This window comes from Crinia signifera, chromosome 2, assembly GCF_055691185.1.
Source record: "Crinia signifera chromosome 2, ASM5569118v1, whole genome shotgun sequence".
NCBI classification, from domain to species: Eukaryota; Metazoa; Chordata; class Amphibia; order Anura; family Myobatrachidae; genus Crinia; species Crinia signifera.
Genome location: NC_139218.1, coordinates 133,232,026 through 133,247,489, shown reverse-complemented (window position 1 = coordinate 133,247,489; position 15,464 = coordinate 133,232,026). Strand labels below are relative to the sequence as shown.

Below are 15,464 nucleotides of genomic sequence, written 5' to 3'. Positions count from 1 at the left end.
CTTCATTGACAGGGGCTGCTATGATTGGAAAGCAGATCCAGTTGCTGTCCAATCACAGCAGCCCCAGTCAATGAAGCACTTCTAGAAGTGCCACTTTTATCCAGCTCTCTGAGGGGCAGTGCCTCTCTGTACACTGCCACCACTGCACACAAATGCTTGCACACCACCTCGCAGTTCCAGTGTGAGAATATTTGGTTAACCAGTAATAATTAGCCATTTTTAATATCTAAACTGTTAATTTAGATATCCGCTTTACTCCTTAGGAAGGGGTATTCAATCACATTTTCAACAGTCGAAAATCCGGCCAATTCGACAGTCACTATTCAATGTTCCGACAGTCGGAAGAGCCGTGGAATGTTGAAAATGTCAGAAGATTTAACACTCTAGTGCCCGTTTTTTATAATGCAGATTTGACGTTTTAAAAAGATGAATTGCATGGCTTCAATAGGTGTGTGCTGATATTTCCGACTATCTGCTCACATTGGATACCACAATTAGTAGAAATGGAATGTTCCTCTTCCTCACCACAATTCATAAATGCTCCCAGTTTTGCATGGAAGTATATTAGTTTTTTACTCAACTGTTTTTTTTTCTGATGTTATTGCTCCACTAAACCTAAAATCTTTTTAGATAAAAGAAAGTTGTCTGAAATAACACTAGGACACTAGATTCACTGTACATCAGTGTTTCCCAAGCTCTGTCCTAACAGCCCAGGTTTTAAGGAAAGAATGCGACTTAGTAATTTGCCTCATTTATAGTGATTTAACCATTTGTGCACAAGCATGGATAACCTAAAAATTTGGACTTTTTTTAGGGGTAATTTCACAAAACGTTCTAAAAAAAGAAAAAAAACCTTATGTCACCCATAGCAACCAATCAAATTCTGTCTATCATTGTCTAGGATGCAACAGAGAAACAATAGACAGAATCTGATTGGCTGCTATGGGCAACATCACCTTTATTTTTAGAATCCTTAGTAAATTGACCCATTGTTATCCCTTGCGAACAGAGGCAAACCCAGCTGTACATGGTATTTATTGATAGCGACATACATCTGACATACAGATATGTCCCTGTTCATCTTACGTCAGACAGTAGATATCCATGGCATGTTTGCCACTATAAGTATGACCGTGGGATCATAGGATCTCATGGTGAACGCGCTTCCATGGCCCTGCTGCATCATGCGCACAAATAACCGCTCTCGGGATGCATTCGCATGTAAGAATATAGATGAAAGTGCTTTGTATTTCCCAAACCAGCAGAGCTGTTATAAAGAGAAACATTCTATTATTAAAGAAACTCTGCACTCCCAGTAAATTGTGGAGGCAAGTGGTTTCACAGGGAGGGTACGGTCCGAACCCAGGTGTCACCGAATGAGGTGCGACACCAAAGTACTGACTTCTGGTCCATGGCAGGAGCCGGGTGGTAAACTCTAACATTACATGCAGCACCCGGCTCCTGCCACTGTGTAAGAGCCGGCACTGCAGCCACAGCTATTCCTGGAGGCAGCCTGCTCCCCATGAAGCCATGCTCCCTTCAGCTGTCTGAGTGCCACTCCAGATGTCATTGGGGCAAGTAAGGACCCTGTGTGGAGGGAACTATAAGTGTAGTAAGATTGCTTGTTGTCCAAATCCTTTAGGTTATCCAGCAACATACAGTATCTCATTCATTAGATCCTTTTAGTTGTCAGTACCCTTTAAAAGATGAATCATCTACAATTTAATGCAATGCATAAGCTCCAGGATCTATGGTGTAGTCGGAAAGTCTCCTGCCCTGTTTCACAGTTCACCTGAAAGGATTAATAGCATGCTTACATACCAGTGTGAGATGTGACCTGTGATTGGAACACTCAGTAGTACATCCATGAAAAGGTAGCTGCTTACCAATAAGAAGTAGTAAGAAAACAATGTTAGAAGAATGCTCATCTTGTTTCTTAAGGCAGGACATGGGACATCTATGACAACTTCCTAGACCAGAAAATAAATACAAGTTTACACTGACATTCATCCTAAGCAGTACAGAGTATGAGATTCCGGTTAGTACACAAGCAACTGGATGTGTCAAATTCCCATTTTCCTCTACATGATATAGTTGTGAGCTGTGCCTTCGCTAATAAGAGTACAGCGTTACTACTTTATTGTACAGCAAAGCATGCTGTCTACATCTAGATTTGCACGGAGACATACCTTCTTTCTGTGCATTTACAACAGTGTGCTTCTTTTATAATATGACTAAGTTAAATGCTCTAGGCATTTTCTTGCCAACATTCTGAATTATTGAAAGACAAGGTACAGTAAAAAGGCAGAGTAAAAAAGACTATGCAATATGATACAATTAAAACTAGCAGTGATGAAGCAGTATCTATATACCCTATAAACATCTAAAAAAGGAGGCACACGGTTAAAATTTGCAAAAAAAAACAAAACTATATTGCTGCTAAAAAACAGTTAATTTTTTCCAAATTAAAAACTGTGTGCCTCCTTCTTTGGATGTTTGTATTTAACAGTGGAGTGCACCAGCAACGCTGACCAGATGGGTGGAGTGCCGACATAATTGCGGAATTATAAAGATAGATAGAGAGAGATTGTAAGCTTGTGAGCAGGCCCCTCCTACCTTTATATCGGTCTGTTACTACCCACTTTATTTATTTATTTACAGTTTCTTATATAGCGCAGCAGATTCTGTTGCTCTTTACAATTGTATACAGTGATAAAACAAACTGGGTAACAGACAGACAGACTTGGAGGTAAGAGGGCCCTGCTGCAAACTTACAATCTATAGGGACATAGGAGGGAAATACAGGCACCAGTTATAGCATAGCAGTCCCACCAAGTTGCAGGTCCAGAAGGGAAGCTATATAATACATAAGTGCCTCAGAGGGTTATGCGTGTGGAACTTAAATATGATAGACTTGCCTGAAGAGGTGAGTTTTCAGGGAACGCTTGAAAGTTTTGAGGCTAGCAGAGAGTCTTATTGTGCGTGGAAGGGCATTCCATAAGGTGGGAGCAGCCCAGTTTGTTTTATCACTGTTGTTTTCAATTGCAAAGCACAATGGAATATGCTGTGCTATATAAAAAAAACTGTAAATACACACACATAAATAAAAAGTCTTTATCTCCATGATTTCTGCCCACACTCCTCCCCCCCATAAATACTTGGTTGGAAAGGTTGATTAAATGACATAGTGTTGATGTTGTTGGACCAATCTCTCCTCATGGAGATAAATAGTGATTTTGTGTATTTAAAACTGATTGAGTCGGATGGATTTCTACCAGATCTCTCTTTGAAATAGTCTGAAAGTGGGCAGGAACCCAAAACAGATCTCTCTTATGGTAGATCGCTGACAGCCATTCTGCTAGGAAGCATGTGGAGATACGGTGCCGATTGTCTTTTTTTATAGGTTCCCATGAATGGGTGTGTAGGACACCAGTGCATTGCTTACAGGACCTACAATGCTGTTATGACGGCTCTGGCTTAAGCTCTGTGCAATTCTGAGTAGTGTGTATGGAGAATGGAAGCCTGTTTCTGACGCATCTCATGCACTTAGCATGGGGCTGGTGCTAATACAAACCATGACAGTTGTACCAGTTTATGTAAAATGACTTGGCAGCACAGGTGTCCCACTTGAAGACACACACATTTGTCTATTAGTTTTGTGGAATCTTGCATTAGCCTAAATTAATCATTCTGGACAGTGACTAGCATCTGACAGATGCTGGGGAGCATTGTACAGTACTGCTATGCCAAAAAGTGACTGCAATGAGATCTGTCCTGCAGTAAACAGTTAAGAAACTCTCTCACACCAGCTGAGCCAAGGTCACAGCATACAGAGGAAACACTGAGAGGCTGTGACGCAGCACAAATAGAAGCCTCACAGGAAAGCATCAGACACATTGGGCCAGCTTGAAGCCCACATTTAGCTGCAGAGGATTCCACCACCACCACACCAGACTATACAGATACTGTAAATGCAAACTGCTGCATGCATATAATGGGCAAAAATAAACATTTGATGCACACAGGGAAGACTCCTCATCCCATCAAAAACACTGCACAAATGCAGTTCCCAAATTACTAAGAAAGTGCAAGTGAAAGGTGGGATCTGGCTATTTTGTTGTGGGTATTTTTAGCTACTGGAAAATATTACACTAACTGGAACAATGAAGCAAACAATAACCTTGTTTTACTGTTTAAACATCACACGTCAGCTTTTTTTGCACAACTTATAAAGTGTGAAAGTAACCGTATTGACTAGCAACATTACATAACAGAACATTTATATGGAGTTTATCATATACAGATTCACAATCTCGTTAGACATTCATGATTTTATCACTATGGGGTGTATTCAATGTGTGTCTATATTTGGCAAGGAATTCACGTAGATCCCAGCACCCTTGGTGGCTGCTGTCTGGTAGAGCCAGCCCTGCTGAATCCAGTCACTTTCCATATGACAAGCTTCAGCTGTCAATATAACTTAACAAGCCTCCATAGCTAAACAGTACAAATCGGTATCTATAAGGTGTGCCCAAATAAAAAGGAGACTTTTGCTGTAGCGGAGTTGTATCTAATAGCAGTGGGTTAATGTGTTTGCTGATAGATGGTGTGATCTTTTTCACAGTTGCGTATGTGTAATGAATGACTTTGCCTGAGTTTCTTTGTTGCTGGAAAGTTGTTTTGCACGGTTGGATGCAGCACGGATTCCTCTAGATCAGCATAAAGAGCTGTTATCCAATTTCTTCGCACAGAAGGGGAGCAGGAGTCAGAAAATGATCGCAAGATGAATGCGGTGTACAGCGGGCAGTGTACAGTGCACCATATTCCGGGGTGTCAGTGTTATGAGGTGGGACACAAAAGCATCAAGGACTTGCCAAGGCCCGGGCAGGCGCACGTGGTCAACCAACCCTGCCATGATTTCGGATGTGGAGGATCTCCTTCCCAAATGATGCACCAAGCGAGACACCGCTCTCCATACACTGCTTTGATTCTGTGATAAATGCGCTGATCTGGAGGAATCCATCTTGCATCCGACCGTGCAAAACAACTTTTCAGGAACGAAGAAACTGAGGCGAAGTCGTTCACTAAACTTGCGCAACTGGGAAAAACTCCTCGCCATTTATCAGCAAACCCACTGCGATTAGATACAACGCCGCTACAGAAAATGTCTCCTTTCCATTTGGGCACAACTTATAGATCTAATCATTTAAAACAAAAATACACTCAGAAAATATAGACATACAATGATTGAAGCCAATTTAGACCGCTGCCAAACAACATTCGACAATAAAGGGAACGGCTATTTCAGTGCTAAGCTAGTTTGTATTCCTGGGCTGAAGTCTAGGGTTGGAGTAGGAGGAGAAGCTGGGAGTAAGAAGGGTGGTTTAATTAAGTTCCTGCTCATGAACTGGGACTCTGGAGGTCTAGGAAATGCTGAAGGAATAGGAATCCCTGAGTGCTAAGCTGTGGAACTTGGAATGGCTGAGCCAAACAAAGCCAGCCAGGATTGACATAGAAACTGGTGAGGACTTGCGAGGCTGGTCTCTGGAGGTGGAATGAGATTAAAAGAATACAAGACTTGGATATATGCAAGACTTAGTACTAACACAGTCTGTGGTACAAGACTGTAGACCACAGAACTTGGTTAAGGGGAAGGTCCGATAGTACCGAACACCAAGACAGGGACTAGTGGTGTTGGGATTCAGAATACTAAACAGCAAATTGGTACTGCTGATCTGGAAACAACAGTAGTTGAACTAAACACTGGGTTGTAACCAATGATACTGGAAACTTGGTTAACACCCGTGAAACTTGAAGTTGGACACCAGGCTGAAACCGATGGTGCTAGACACTGTATTGGAAACAGTGGTATTTTAAATGGAAAACCAGTCTGGTACTGGTGCTTCTGGACTGTATAGACCTGGGGTAGCCAACTCCAGTCCTCGAGAGCTACCAACAGTTAATGTTTTCCAGATCTCACAGAATCACAAATGAAGTAGTTAGCTCCACATGTGGATTTTTAAAAATGTGTCAGTCAGTACTGAGTGCACCTGTGCAGGAGCTAGGTTGTCTGGAAAATGTGAACTGTTGGTAGCTCTCGAGGACTGGAGTTGGCTACCACTGGTATAGACTAATAGTATGTGAACTGGACACTGCGATCACACCAATGGTGCAGGGCACTGGACTGGAACCAATTGTATGAGACACCGGGTTGGTACTGGTGATGATGGGCACTGTACTGGTACTTAATACAACGGTGGAATGGAATACCACTGTAGAAGATTCAGAGACAACACTGGAGAGCACATAGGCCCTTATTCTGATCGGTGCGGCCCGATCAGAATATGCGGCCAGGACCGTGCAGGCGAATCCCCGCCTTCCATACGGATCGCCACCTCCGTCCGTACGCGGATATGTGGCGGTCCGCATGAAAGTGGACGGGGATACGCCTCCTCCATCTTGGGAGCAGCCCCTGCATTCGATGGTCGCCGAACATCGAATGCAGGGCCGCACGCTCCACCAGCGCCCGCCACCCTAGACCACACGGACACTTGTCCGTATGAAATCATGTATGGGGGCGGGCAGCTGACATCCGGCGATGTCAGATGCCCGCCCCCTACACATGCGTCACGGCTTCATTACCATGCATACGCCCTGCGTTTGCATGGGAACGCCCATGAAACGCGGGGCGTATGCATACCCTCTCCGCCCCCTGTGCGGCGTCGAAAGAATCCGTTCGGCGAAACCGCTTGCACATGCGCAGAGTGACCTCTGCACATGCGCAGTAGAAAACCATCGGCGGTACGACCGCATGCGGAAAAATCCGCACCGATCAGAATAAGGGCCATAGAGTCTGTCCATGCTGCAGACTATGGCTGATTTTTCAGTAGAAACCTGCCAGTGCAGTCCCTTTATAGAGATTGCAGATTGTCTGAAACCCCCGGAAAAAAAACGTAAAACTAAGTTTACATTGGCGGTGCATCAGTCACTTGACCTAGACTAGAGGAAGATGGTAATGGCCTTGTTCCAGAGCTGGCAGGAATCTCTGCATGGAGGAAGCTGGAGCCAGCAGTTCACACAACAGAATAACAGGTAAGTTGCAGAGTCTTTGACTGGGGTCTCCAAGGTGCACAATGACAGGCTACTTGTATCACTCGGGTGGTCTTCACTGCAAATACTTCATGAAAAATATGTGTCTTTCTTTCTACATTCACAGCAAATAAAACATTTTTTTTTTTTTCAGATAGTAATTTGAAGGAATTGTATACAAAACAATCTAAAGCACAGACACCATACCTCCTGAAGACAGACTGTTTACTATTTGGGGCTCATCTTTAGCATACTTTATAAAGTTGGGGGTCCTACTCCACTGTTTCTAGGTCCCTTGACATATTATGATTTTGATCCACCCCCACTACTGAGACTACAATGAGGGGCAGAAGAAAGCGTGAATGGAGTTATAGACAAAGAGGGTGTCTGGGAAATAGCGAAAAAGAGAGAGGAGAGAGAAAGTGAGCAGGTTTCATGGAAAAAGAGGGAATGAGAGAAAGATGTGCGAGAAAGAGAGGGGGTGTCAGACAGACAAAGTGGGAGGAGCAAGAGAGAGGAAGGGGTGCAAGCAGTAGTAAGAGCGAATGTCAGGGAGCAAGAGAGAGTGTGAGCGTGTCAGGGAGAGAAATGTTTACAGTACTACAATTTCATGTGCATACCTGAAGTTACCAGTGTGATGGTAGTGCTGACCATGAAGCTTGCATGGTCTTTAGAGGACAGCTGAATGATAGTGTGCAGACCAGGTACAGAGAGCAGCATTGCAGACAGACAGCATCCACTTCTGCAAAAACAAACAGAATTGATGCATTAACTACTGTACTGATGACAAAGCATAAATTAGAGCTAATCTCAATAATACAGTAGGAATTTAAGAACTCCATTTAAGATCTATTGTAAACTATCCATAGATTCAGTGTTTAAAGGGACGGATGCAAATTTGTTGCAAAATGTACACGCTTCAGGCAATACTTACAACTGCACATATACATTCGCGAAATGGTGCAAGATGTGCTATGCAAACAGCCATATTACTCACTCTGCAACAGATCCTAAACAGCACAATCCCCGTGTGTTAGCAAGGGTGATGAAAGCTGCCACAAAATTTATAGTAGTCACATACTCGAGTTACCTGACTGGCCTAATAGTCACAGAGCAATAAAATGAACACTTTATTTTACAGCTTCTTTGGATTACTCCAAGGTTGCTACAGGGGAAAGGGGGGGGGGGGGGAATAAGGGGTTTTTCTACAGTACGTCTTTGCTAATGGTTTTTACCTTGAACCTGTCACTCCGTCATGCTCCATTATTTGACAACAGCTAATAATTTCTAATGTAACTTCTTGACATGGTCATGTGTCTTTTTATTGGTACTTTTTTTCATTAATTCTTAGAAAAAAATAGTAGTAATACAGGTATATTTGATTATAATTAAGTGGTCCACCAAGCAGTGGCATAGCAAAAACCCTCGCAGACCCTGTGATGGCTTTTGTGTGTCCTTCCCAAATGGTTTCTAATTTTCTTATAAAGAAAGCTGTTATAGAGATTTAAAAGTTTGCCCCTTTCCCTTTCATTACTATTTTTATGTCACACTTGCATGCATGTGCACAGCACCATCACTTCCCCGCCTCATGCAGTCGCAGCATCCCAATCCTAATGACAGGTGGGGGCTGAGTGAAGAAGGGCTCATAAAACAAAGAAGTATGTGAAGTAGGGAAAAACAGATACAAAAGTTTAGTTCACAATTGAAGCTGAAGAAAGTTGTTGAAAGGTTGTTGCCCTGAGAAATAAAATAGGTATTGGATGGTGAATGAATTATATAAAAATGTATCCATAATCTGACTGGGCTATAAAATAAACAAAACCACCGGGAAATTTAAGTATACGGTTTAAAAAGCACAGCAGAATATTGGAAATGAGCAAAGTCTTTAGTAAACAATACATGAAAATCCCACATGACTAACATATAACTATGACATAACATACAGTATATGCATATTCAGCGGGGCACCATGACGTCACTGAAAGCTATTGTTTAGTCTGTATGCACTATATCTTCCACCCGTGGTATGCGCCAGATTTAGGCTTTCTGGTCAATGCCAGCATGCTCCTGGATGTGGCATCTGAATGAAATCATTCAGTGTGTATGCACTAAATCATTTGCTTCAAGGGAAATCGTTAACAATATCTTTCATAGACTACATCAGGGGTTCCCAATCTTTTTTGATTCACGGCACCCTAGAGAATCAGAATTTTTTTCACGGCACCCCTAGGTCCAAAAATAATTAATTAGATTGGGTTTATATGCGATTCTTAGCGGCAGTTATGTGGTAAAGGGCAGGATTTGCTGCTGTTTGTACACATTCTATGATTGGCAGGCACCAGCACTGGTTTTGCTCATAAATAATTAACCATTAATAATTTGAGTTGGTCCTGGACCACCAAGCCACGGCACCCCTGCATGTGTCCCGAGGCACCCCAGGGAGCCACGGCACACAGTTTGGGAACCACAATGTGTACACATATAAAGACTCCATTCCTTCTGCATGTTGCAGCTATCTATCACCCACCTGGGCAATCCATTCCTGTCTGCCTTCCCCATGTCCTATCCTCTGACATTTCCACCATCACTATCAGTCAGAATCACTCTTGATGGTCCCAAATCTGCTGTCCATAACTCCATACTACTCTCTAAATTCCTCTCAGCCTTTACCAATGGACTGACTCCTCTACTGATCAGGAGGGACACTGTCTTATTCTTTTAACTACCAGACTACGTTTAGTTCTAAATTCTAACGTTCATTTACCTCTCTTGGATCACAACCTTATCACCTGCATGCCATCATATATTATGTGAACCTTCATGTCACTAAAGTCCTCCAATCCTCCTTAAACTGCTTTCACTTATTTCTGGCTGTATCACACCTGAACCAGATTCTAGAAACAACCCTTGATGACATCGCTCCAGCTGCCCATCACATTCTACATAGGCCTAGATGTCAACTATGCCACTCTAAAGTAACAAGACACCCAAAAACTCTCACATAAAGTTGAACGTTAGTGGCGTAAATCTCATACTCCAAGTGACTTCCTCACTTAGGACTATCTACCACTCCTATCGGAATTTTTTTCGGATACTGCCAAACAAACATATACAGTATGCAAGCATTTATTTCTGCTCAAGCCTTTATCCCCAACATTTAAATCACTTCTTAGTTCTCCCTCACCAAACCCACCAGTCCCTATCAATATGCAATCCTACCCTGCAAGACTGCTGCTTAGGTATCTTTCTGGACTCTAAACTCTTCTTTTTCCCCACATTCAATCAAAATCACCTTTATTGGCCAGGTATATACTTGCGTATACTAGGAATTTGTTTTCAGTTTGCTGTGCAACAGCCAGGAGGGTAACAAGTAAATAGGTAATCATATACAATATAAACAATGAACAATATAAACAGGTGGGGAACACATACAGTCATACAGAAAGATGCCCTTCCACACACAGTAAAACTCTTCTAATCTCCAAACCTTTAAGCGTTCCCTAAAAACACACCTTTTCATGCAAGGTTGTCACATAACCTTCATAAATATACAGATCCAACTACATCCCCAATGTACTGTCCAAACATCCTCACATTTTTTTTTCTTTCTTTACTTTCCAATCCACATGACCCCAGACCAACATTGCTGGGTGAACATGCAGTTAGGTTAAATATTGGGACTTTGACACAATTCTCATATTTTGGGCTCTATTCTCCACCACAATGGATTTGAAATGAACCAAACAATATGTGCATTAACTGCAGACTATCAGCTTTAATTTGTGGGTATTTACATACAAGTCAGGTTAACGGTGTAGGAATTACAATGGTTTCTATATGTTTCTCCCACTTTTTAAAGGAATGGATTTTCAGAAATCCCTGTCTGAAAGTGGTATCACTATGCTCACATGAGACCTATTATTTTAGGTGCAACAAGCCTCATAAGGTTTCTTTGTAGTTATTGCCAATAGTAGAAATCCAATGATACACTATTACAGAAGTTGTTGTAACAAGCATTTGGACGTGCAGTCAGTCAGTTTGCACTGGCATGTGTTTACTTGCAACGAACGCAAATAAAAAAATGCAAGTTGTATCCAAGTCTCAGCTGCACTGCAAACACTAACACAAACGAGCTCCATTCACATGCTCTTACTTGTTTTACAAAACACTAGAGAAAAATAGGTAAATGGCTTTGCAGTCTTCTTGATAAGGTACTACTGATTTATATAGGAGAGCAAAAGGCCGCTTTGATGATAAAGAACTCAATGATAGCCACTTAGCTACAAACTAAGTGCAAAGTATAAACAAAGCTAATATACAGTAGCAGAGGACCTGCACACTATGAGGACATATTTATTTGATGACGGCACAGCATTCATCAAGTACATTAAAAGCAGGGCTGTGGAGTCGGTAGATAAATGGTCCGACTCAGACCCCGACTCCTCGTACGTCTGACCCGGACTCCTAGACTCCTACTCCTCTGTATTAATATGCAAATGTATTTGATACATTCCTTGAAGGAAAGAAAGGCAACATACATATTATATTACTACAGAAACTAGAGGCTGGGAAGCCAACAGTCTACTGTATTGAACAGTTTAAGCAAAGGACAAACACAATGTTTGTCCGCTGGTTTGCTTGCTCGTCACCGTTCAATTCACGGACACAAGGAACGATTTCTTTACCGAATCGTTACTGGCGACGAAAAATGGTGCCTGTACATCAATATGAACCAGGAATGGCTTAGCCAAGGTAAACAAACGACCCCGCGCATGAAACAAGATCTTCATCCGCGTAAAAAGATGTTGTGCGTATGGTGGGAGAGCTTGGTTGAATGAATTTTTCAAGGTATTGAAAACCTTATTGAACGTTTGAAATAAGTTGTAAACTACAAGGGAGAATACATTTATAAGTATTGGTGCTCCGAATTGTGCATTGCGTGCCAATAGTGAAGCACATGAAAAGCATGCTTTTTCACGGTCACGTAATGTGTTCGTTTTGCGGTTACGTGAGGCACTGCATGCATTGGTCTTTATTCTTACAGTAGAGAATTAATTATAATTTTCGGAGTTGGAGTCGGTGCATTGTTTGCCGACTCCGACCCCAGGTACTCGAAATTTGCTCCGGCTCAGACTCCTCGACTCCGACCCCGACTCCACAGCCCTAATTAAAAGGGAGGTGGATTTACTAAAAATGTACCTCAAATTAAATTGCGGTATGTGAGTAACCAAATTTTTTAAATTCTGTTCAGAAAAGAACAATAGGGAGATCGCTTAGTGACCTATGTAGTATTAGGGCAGATGTATTAAGCCTGGTGAAGTGATACAGTGGAGATAAAGTGGATGGTGAAAATGCACCAGCTGTGTTTGAGAAATGACAGTTAGGATTCGATTGGCTGGTGCCTTCTAAAGGTGCCCATACACTACTGCGATGAATCGCAGCAGTGGGTGGGCCATCTGACTCCCTTGAGCTGCCCGCAAACTTCCTGGGTGGCAGGATCACATGCGATGTATTGCATGCGACCTCGCTCCCCACTGTGGGAAGGGGGGCCCAAGTCAGAGTTTGGACGGGCAGCAGGTCCGACCTCCAGCTCGGGTCCGATGCGCAGAGGACTGCGTGTCGGACCCAAGAGGGACATCACACACATCCAGAGGGACATCACACGCATCCAATTTCGGATGATTCTCCGCCCGATCCATCGGGATCGGGTTAAATTTGCCCAAATCGAATCACTTTACTGCTGATTGCCTGGTGCATTATTACTCGTCACTTTATAATTTCACTAGGCATAAAATATGTGCCCCATTGTTTTATAGCTGGCACCCAACATCACTGTGCCACACCAGGAATCCTGTTCAGTCAAAAAAAATTAAGAGGATAAGTTAGTTCTAAATGATCTCATTTCAATTCTTCAACAGGTGATAAAAGTTACTAACTACGTTTATTCTCCGCTTAGTTAAAAAATAACTAAAAATCAATGTACTAATCAACTGTTCACCTTTAGAGAAATGTGATCGGCACTAATGAATGTCATTATTGCCTAGCAATTGGGTATAATATTTGGCATTGGCAATCCATAAAATCCATTGCAAGGTTTGATTAGCAAGGATGTTAAGGTGGTCTGAAATATATAACCATACTCTGTGAGTCACTAATTACTCAAATTGACGTAAGAGACTAAAATAGCGTGTGGAACAATTGCATAGAAGATGAGGAAGCAGGACTTTCCTCTACTGTAAACTATGCACTGAGTTAATGTACTGTGGCAGACTGCATTGTAGGAAGATTAAGTCACAGAAACAAAAATTTAACTCCTGCATGCCAAGTGCCTAACTCCAGAAGATAAACCATATTAAAGAAAGTGAAGAAATAAAACTATTTTTGGGACTGTACATTATACAGGGGTGAACTGTACCGAATTTACTATTTAGTTGAAAAATAAGAATACTGATTTAGGAGATTTAGATCTCTGATCTGTAGCTACATTTCTAAAATGCTATGTCCCAAAAGGTTATTAAATTATCTGCCATAAAAATTGCTTATTTAATTAAATAATTTTTTTTTTTTTTTTACTGGTTTATTGTATGAATACAAAATAAGCTTATTAAAGTATATAATGTTAAAAATAAACCTGTCTCAATGGCTTATGGACTTGAGCATGGGAAAATTGCTCTGACTGAGTGCATATTGAAGTAGTTAATTCATATTTATAATTGCTACTTTTGAGGGCCAAGAGTTAAGCGTAGATGGGTATGATGTGATTCGCATAATCCTGGCCCAATCCTCTGCAGAACAAAGCTGCAATATGCATAATAATTATCATTTCAATGGAGTAAATGTCACTTAAAGGCATTTCATTTAAAACAAAAAAATCTCAAAAACAGTTATGCTAGAGCAGGGCTGGGCAATTGCGACCCTCCAGATGTTGATGAACTACACATCCCAGAATGCCTTGCATCAGTTTCAGCATGGCCACATAGCAAAACTAATGCAAAGCATCCTGGGATGTGTAGTTCATCAACATCTGGAGGGTCGCAATTGCCCAGCCCTGTGCTAGAGTCTGGTCATACCATAGAATGGGAAAACTCTCCCCAAAATCTCACTTTGTGATTCTGACAACCTATTAAATTTGGCCCAATGTGTTTAAGAACTGTAAAACCGCAGTACAATATGGCATGTTTTGCTTTGAATTGTATTGCTGTTGTAAATGTTCTGCGCAAGCAGGCAGAGCAGTGGTGACTTTTGCAAGCCACTGCTTAGAAAATTGTCTTTATGAAAACAAACTCTCTCAAAATGCATAAAATAAAAAACATCTTGTGGCACTATCCTATTAGCCCCGATTTCAATTTGGTGGATAACAGCTGGATATAGTGATTAATAACCGATGGTCATTATCATGGTATCCAATTACATCCCAAAATGACTGCGCGGTTCGGCGAAAACACACGGGGATCAGGTAGAAGTCTCAATCCCCTGTGTTATCGCAGGTCCTGGCAGTTGCTTATCAGGGATTATGCTTTACGTTCTCCAGGCAAGTGACGCATAATACCGGACAACAGTGGGTATCGGGAGCTAAGGGACGCCGGCATCGGGCCTAATAGGTTTGCTGCGGCCAACCTATTAGCAGTATGTAGATTGTAAGCCAGAGCATTGGATGAGTTCCTAAGTAAGCATTGTCTGCTATATGGATACATTATTTGCAATGTTACTTCATAACTTGATAGCTCAACTGTTATGTATCACCTTTTACCTTATATTATTCACATTACTTCCATACTGCTTCTAGATTAGGATGAATCTGCCTTTCTCTAAAATCTCCTGTCAGGTAGAAGCCTGGAGAGATGTTGCTTGCCAGTGAGGGAGATGGGCTGGGCTACACATTACTAGGCTCTGCCCCAGAAATGAGGTGATTTGCGGGTCCACAAGAGGCGGGGCTATATTATGCATATGCTGCTATGGCTACTTACCCTACCGCTTGTGTGCAAAATGTGGAGACCTGCGCACTAACTAGTTCCTACAGTCACTGGTGCTGCTGCGGCGGCACAATGGCGAGATACTGTAAGTATTGAAAAAAATGGGTGCAGGGTGTGCCCCCTGTGTCTTTGTGCATCGGATACACTGCACCAATTATAGATACATCACTGACTGGCACTGCTTTTAACATACAAACCAAATATTAGTTTATAAGTTCTAGGATACAGTATTTGTTTTTGTTGTTGTCTGATGAAGTTACACTATAAAATGTGTTGGTGTGTATGCTTATTCCTTAGAGATATTAGATAAGATGGATTATCTATATAACATAATCAAATACCTACTTGTAATTAAAATCTTAAATGTATTGTTAGCAATATAAATGTATGATTGATACAGGG

The 15,464-nt window shown here is 41.8% G+C and overlaps 1 long non-coding RNA gene across 2 annotated transcripts in view; it reads right to left on the bottom strand.

Annotated features, from left to right (window-relative positions):
• Positions 1 to 15,464, bottom strand: part of LOC146060045 (uncharacterized) — a 58,725-nt gene that overhangs the window by 10,227 nt on the left and 33,034 nt on the right. For both annotated transcript variants that reach the window (XR_014470366.1, XR_014470365.1), the window contains exons 2-3: positions 7,710 to 7,831; positions 1,887 to 1,970 (exon numbers count right to left, since the gene is read on the bottom strand). This is a non-coding gene — a long non-coding RNA (uncharacterized LOC146060045). The remainder of the gene's footprint in view (positions 1 to 1,886; positions 1,971 to 7,709; positions 7,832 to 15,464) is intronic.